This window comes from Tenrec ecaudatus, chromosome X (genome assembly GCF_050624435.1).
Source record: "Tenrec ecaudatus isolate mTenEca1 chromosome X, mTenEca1.hap1, whole genome shotgun sequence".
NCBI classification, from domain to species: Eukaryota; Metazoa; Chordata; class Mammalia; order Afrosoricida; family Tenrecidae; genus Tenrec; species Tenrec ecaudatus.
The window spans coordinates 53,891,966-53,898,168 of NC_134548.1; the positions used below are offsets into that span (position 1 = coordinate 53,891,966).

Consider the following 6,203-nt stretch of genomic DNA (forward strand, 5'->3'; position numbering starts at 1 on the left):
GCCATGAGATGGTTCGCTTAGACATAAGCAGGATCATTAACTGCTTTTCCTGGGCCTCAGTAGTAACTACATTCTAGGACCCTTAGATTGAGTATTATTAATACAAACACAGCAAGGTCCACCTATTAAGGCATTAACTCCTCTTAAGAACACCAATCTTCTGTTTTTCCTCAAAATTTTACTTTCCTTTTTGGTTAATTGATTATATATAAACCTGAAGGAGTAGTAAAAAAAAAATAGTCCACTTGAAAGGTTCAACCAAGTGGCAGGGCGCATGCTCAACATACAAAGACCAGTTGGATTCCTTTACATGAACAAAGGAAATTCTGAAAAGAAAAAAATGAATCAATTTTCTACAGGAAGGAAAGATATCTCAGATCCACAAAGCACTACTTAAGGAGGAAAAATAAAGGGCTTCTCACTTCTGGATCTCAAAACTTCCTATACAACCAAAGTAGTCAAAACAGCCTGATATTGGTACAACAAGAGGTACATAGACCAATAGAACAGAATTGAGCACCCAGAGATCGATCTATCTATCTATCTATCTATCTATCTATCTATCTATCTATCTATCTATCTATCTATGTATAATATATCTATCTACACAGTTACTCTTTGACAAAAGGTCAAAACACATTAAAGGGGGAAGGGGTCGTTTCTTTAACAAATGATGCTGGCAAAACTGGATATTCATTTGCATAACAGTAAAACGGGACCCATATCTTACAACATATCAAAAAATGAACACAAGATGAATCAAACACTTAACTGTAAAACCTAGAACTATGAATATAATCAATGAGAAAATAGGGACAAATTTAGGGACCCTACTATTTATGCCTACTACATGGCATAAATAACCTTCAACCATGATGAAAAACACACAAATAGCAGAAGACACACTAGATCACTGAGACCTCTTAAAAGTTATGTTCTTCTGTGCATCAGAACCCACGTGGAGATCGTGTAGGACAGAGGAGAACTGTCCCTTTGGGTTTCCAAGGCTGTAAATTCTTTTTTAAAATTCATTTATTTTTTTAAAAACATTTTATTAGGGGCTCATACATCTCTTATCACAATCCATGCATATACATACATCAATTGTACAAAGCACATCCGTACATTCTTTGCCCTAATCACCCTCAAAGCATTTGCTCTCCACTTAAGCCCTCTGCCTCAGGTCCTCTTTTTTCCCCCTCCCTCCTCGCTCCCCACTCCCTCATGAGCCCTTGATAATTTATAGATTGTTATTTTGTCATATCTTGTCCTATCCGGAGTCTCCCTTACCCCCTTCTCTGCCGTCCATCTCCCAGGGAGGAGGTTACAGGAGCAGAAAGTCCTCAGCTTCCTCCCACAGAGCAGCTGGTGGTTTCAAACTGTCGACTTTGTTGTTAGCAGCTTAAAACAAGTGTAACTTGCCATACTACAGGGCCACTGTGAGTCAAAATTGACTTAATGTCAGTGAGTTTGGTTGTGAGTTCTTAAGTTCATCCAAAGATTTCACACACACACACACACACACACACACACACACACACACACTCACTCACTCACTCACTCACTCACTCACTCACTCACAAACACGGATCCACACACTGGAAAATATTTTTGGCATTGACTTATAGGACAAGGGACTAATATGTAAAATTTATAGAAAATTTCAATACCTCAACAAGAAAGAGACAAATAAACCAATTGAAAAATGGACAAAGGTGCAGCGCGGCCTGCGGGCCCCACGCCGGGGGTGGTCGGGTGGTCGGGCGGTCCGGGGCTGCGTGCTTCCGTGGTTTGGTGACCATGCCCGTACCCTAGGCTAGGCAGCGCCCCTCCTGGAGCTTCTGGAGGAAAGGCCCCAGGTGGCCCCCACCCCCGGCATGCCCCATCCCAAGGCGGGGTGTGCGGCTACCGGCCGGCCCTCGGGAGAAGCAGGGTGGTTCGGGGCAGCCCCGGGGACGAGTGGCCGCGTTTGTGAAGCGGTTATGAGCAAGAAGGGGCGGCACGAGACCCTGCAACGCAAATCCTTTTGCTGGCCCCCAGTCTCCCGAGTGGTCTTTTCTCCGACACTTGGTTCCAAACAGGTGCATCACAGGCCTGCCAGTGGCAATTCCCAACCTCAGCCCCTCCCTAAGCTCTCTGCTGTCTGCTTTGTCTCTGATGCTCCCAGTGGGTATTGGTGACCGAGGAGTGATGTGTGGGTTGCCAGAGAGGAACGACACCCTGCCCCCCTCCCCCTCCCCCTCCCCGCACCTGGAGAGCAGTTACTTCAGAACCATCCTGCCTGGTTTCTTATCTTCTTTGCCCGACAGATCTGCCCCTCAGTACATCCAGCCCAGCTCTGTAAACATGACGGGAACTCAGCATTCTCTACAGTCAGTAACCCTGCAGCACTAGATCCCTATCAGCCGAACAGAACTGTTGGATTAGAACCAGGCATTGTGTCAATAGACTCTCTCCATGAACACACACAGTACCCAGAGTCTTCATCCAAGCGATGGCCATGAGGTGGCCTTGGACACCGCCATCACGATGGAGACTGTCTCTCGGGTGACCAGCCCAATCTCAACAGATGGCATGGCGAAGGACATTCCCAAATCCCAAGTGACTCCAGAAGTCACGAGCCTCTGTCTGTGGATTCTGTGAACAATAACCTTGCAGGCGACCCTGTAGGACGTGGTGGTGTGATCCCCATTCATGGGAATGGCTTGGAGCTCCCTGTGGTCAGGGAGACAGACCACATTGCAAGTCGGGTCAATGGGATGTGCACTGACCGTGCCCTCAGTGACTCCATCCACACCTTGGCCATGAGCACCAACTCTCTCTACCTCACGCAACCTTGCCTCCCTTGAGTCTGTCTCCCTCCATGAAGTTGGCCTCGGCCTAGAACCTGTGGCGGTCTCCTCCATCAGCCAGGAGGTGGCTCTGGGGACAGGTCATGTAGATGTATCTCCAGACAGTCTGTCTTTTGTATCGCCTTCACTGCACATGGAAGACTCCAGTTCAAACAAGGAAAATATGGCAACCTTGTTTACCATTTGGACGTGCCCCCTCTGTGACAGAGCCTACCCCTCAGACTGCCCAGATCACGGGCCGGCCACCTTTGTTCCTGACGCGCCCATCGAGAGCAGGGCCAGGCTTTCTCTCCCAAAGCAGCTGGTCCTCCGCCAGTCTATCGTGGGGCCACAGTGGGTGTGTGGACGGGAGAAGCCATCCCTGTACGGACTTGCTTTGGGCCCCTCATTGGCCAGCAGAGCCACTCCGTGGAAGTAGCAGACTGGACAGACAAGGTTGTTAACAACATCTGGAAGATCTTCCACAACGGTGTGCTGGAGTTCTGCACCGTCACCAGGGACAGCCCGAAGGCATCTGGATGATGTTTGTGTGCAAGGCCCCGCACCGGGAAGAGCAGAACCTGGTGGCTTGCCCGCATGATGGGTAGGTCTGCGTCTGCACCTCCCAGGACATCCCCCCGGCGAGCGAGCTGCTCTTTTACTACAGCCGGGATTACGCACAGCAGATGCGGGTTCCTGAGCACCCAGATGTGCACCTCTGTAACTGTGGCAAGGAGTGCAATTCCTACTTGGAGTTCAAAGCCCACCTGACCAGCTATATTCACACACCCCCTGTCCAGCCAGGGCCCCCTGCAGCAGCCACGGGCCCAACCACAGCAAAGACAGAAAGTAGAAGTGGTCCATGTGCCTGCAGGCCTTCATCTCACCCTCCAAGCTGCACGTCCATTTCATGGGCCACATAGGCACGAAGCCCCACAAGTGTGACTTCTGTAGCAAGGCCCTCAGTGACCCCAGCAACCTGCACACCCACCTGAAGATCCATACAGGCCAGAAGAACTACAGGTGCACGCTATGCGACAAGCCCTTCATGCAGAAGGCCCACCTCGAGTCCCACATGGTCATCACACGGGTGAGAAGAACCTCAAGTGTGTCTGCTGCGACAAGCTGTTCATGTGGCGGCAGGACCTCAAGCAGCACGTGCTCATCCACACACAAAAACGCCAGATCTAGTGTCCTAAGTGCAGCAAGCTGTCCTTGAGAACAAACCACTTGAAGAAGCACCTCAACTCTCATGAAGGAAAATGGGGCTACATCCATGAGAGATGCACAAAGGCTTACCTGCCCAAAGACCACCTCACCCACCACCTGAAGACCTGCAGAGGGCCCGCCCCCAGCTCCTCAGCCCCCGGGCAGGAGGAGGAGGACAAGGAGGAGGAGCTAGTCGACTCGGTGGGCACGGCACGGAAGACAGTCGAGTGGGCGGTGCTGTGTACGCAATGGACGAGCCCCTCTGTACGCAAGTAAAAGATGGGCCCGGGAAAGACAGGGACAGTGGTTCTCCCCTGCAATGGCTTTCTATGAGACGCTGTCTCATTGCCTGAAGCAAGCCCCCGGGCTCTGGTGGAAGCATCCTAGAGCAAAGAGGACACAGCAGAGGGCCCTCCTGTGTCCGCACCCCTATGTTTAGAGCACCGCTTGCCTTCCCCCGCCTGGCCACGCCTCTTTCCCCTCACAACACTCACTCTTGGGAGCACTAGGATAGATCCTATGTCCCCAATTTTCAGCAGGTGCCTGGAAGGCAAATACAGAAGGGGCTTTCAGATGAGAGGCAAAGATGGAGGGAAACTAGCCCGGCAGGGAGCAAGGGCAAGGGCAAGCCTCCTGGCTGTGGGGACTTAGGAATCTTTCCTGGCTTAGACACGTCTCCAGTTCAGTCCCAGCCCCCTTGATGAGGGGCCCTGGGGGCAGACTGCTGGAGCGGTGGCTGCTGGGTTATCTTCCTGCTGGCAGGCAGGAGAAGGGAAGGGACTGAACACACACACACACACACACACACACACACATCTGGCTCAGCCTAGCGTCTAGGCAGAGTGCAGAGACACCACTCCCCATGGAGAGGGCCCTGGCCTGCAAGGCCACACGTGGAGCATGCGCTAGGGCTCATCCCCTAGCTGACTCGGGGAGGACCTCACCCGCTAAGCGTGGTAGATGCCCAGTGATCTGGAAGGTTGCGAAGGCTCCATGGTCAGGGTCAAGGCTCCCTGTTTTCAGGGTTGCGGCTCAGCTGATGCACCTGGTTTCCCAGGATTGCAAGAACACACTCGCCTACTCTCAAGGCTCAGTCCGACGGGAGTGGAGAGGGCTCTGCTGGGAAGGTTTTGCTGCTAATGTATTTATGGAATGAATGCATTTCATTCAAATCTGTATTCCTCTAGGAAGGATTAAATCCAACCTTTTGTACAAAAAAGAAAGAAAGAAAAATGGACAAAGGACATGAGCAGATATTTCACCAAAAAGACATCCAGGCAGCTAATGAATATATGAAAACATGCTTGTGGTCATTAGCAATTTGAGAGGTGCAACTTGAAACAGCAATGAGATACCACCTCACTTGAGCATTAATAGTAAAGTTCAAAGAAACAGAAAACAAAGGCTGGAGATGGTGTGGAGAGATCCTGCTTAGACATTGCTGGTTGGATTGCAAAATAGCTTAACCACTGTAGAAACCAGCATGGCACCTCTTTAAAAAGTTGGGATTAAAAAAAAGAAAAGAAAGGAAAAAGTTGGAACTAGAAATACTGTATGGCCCAACAATCCTTTTTTCTTGGTATATAGCCTAGAACAATAAGAGCCACGATAGGAATGGATACACACACATCCTTGCTCATTACAGGAATAGTCACAGTAGCAAAAAGATAGAAACAAACTGTCTATCAGTAAAAGAATGGATAAAAAAGTTTGACACACACAGGAAGAATATATAACGTTAAAGAATAGTAATGACTCTGTAAAACACCTTTCAACATGGATGAAGCTGGAGGACATTATGCTGGATGAAAATTGTCAATCACAAAAGGACAAATATTGCATGAGACTACTATTATCAAAAGCCAAGCAAACATTTTCACACTAAATGAAACATTGTTTGATGGTTCCTAGTGGTGGAAAGGAAAAGGAAGGGGGGAAAGTCACTGGATAGAGGGTTGATAAGTGTTAAATTAAGTTTTAAAAATTTAAAAATCATATAGCATATATGAAGTTCCCCCAAAATATGATGAAAGCAAGGGAAGACACTGGGAACGGTGGAAGAGTTAAAGGCAACAGAGGTAAATCCTGGTGTAAGCACCATCCGCAGTAACAGTGATCTCCGTGCAGTGGTATGGATAGACATACAGGCTGAATAGGTGAGTG

The 6,203-nt window shown here is 49.2% G+C and overlaps 1 pseudogene; it reads left to right on the top strand.

Moving 5' to 3' along the window:
* Positions 1-1,705: 1,705 nt before the first annotated feature.
* Positions 1,706-4,393, top strand: LOC142433383 (PR domain zinc finger protein 4 pseudogene; annotated as a pseudogene).
* Positions 4,394-6,203: the final 1,810 nt, after the last annotated feature.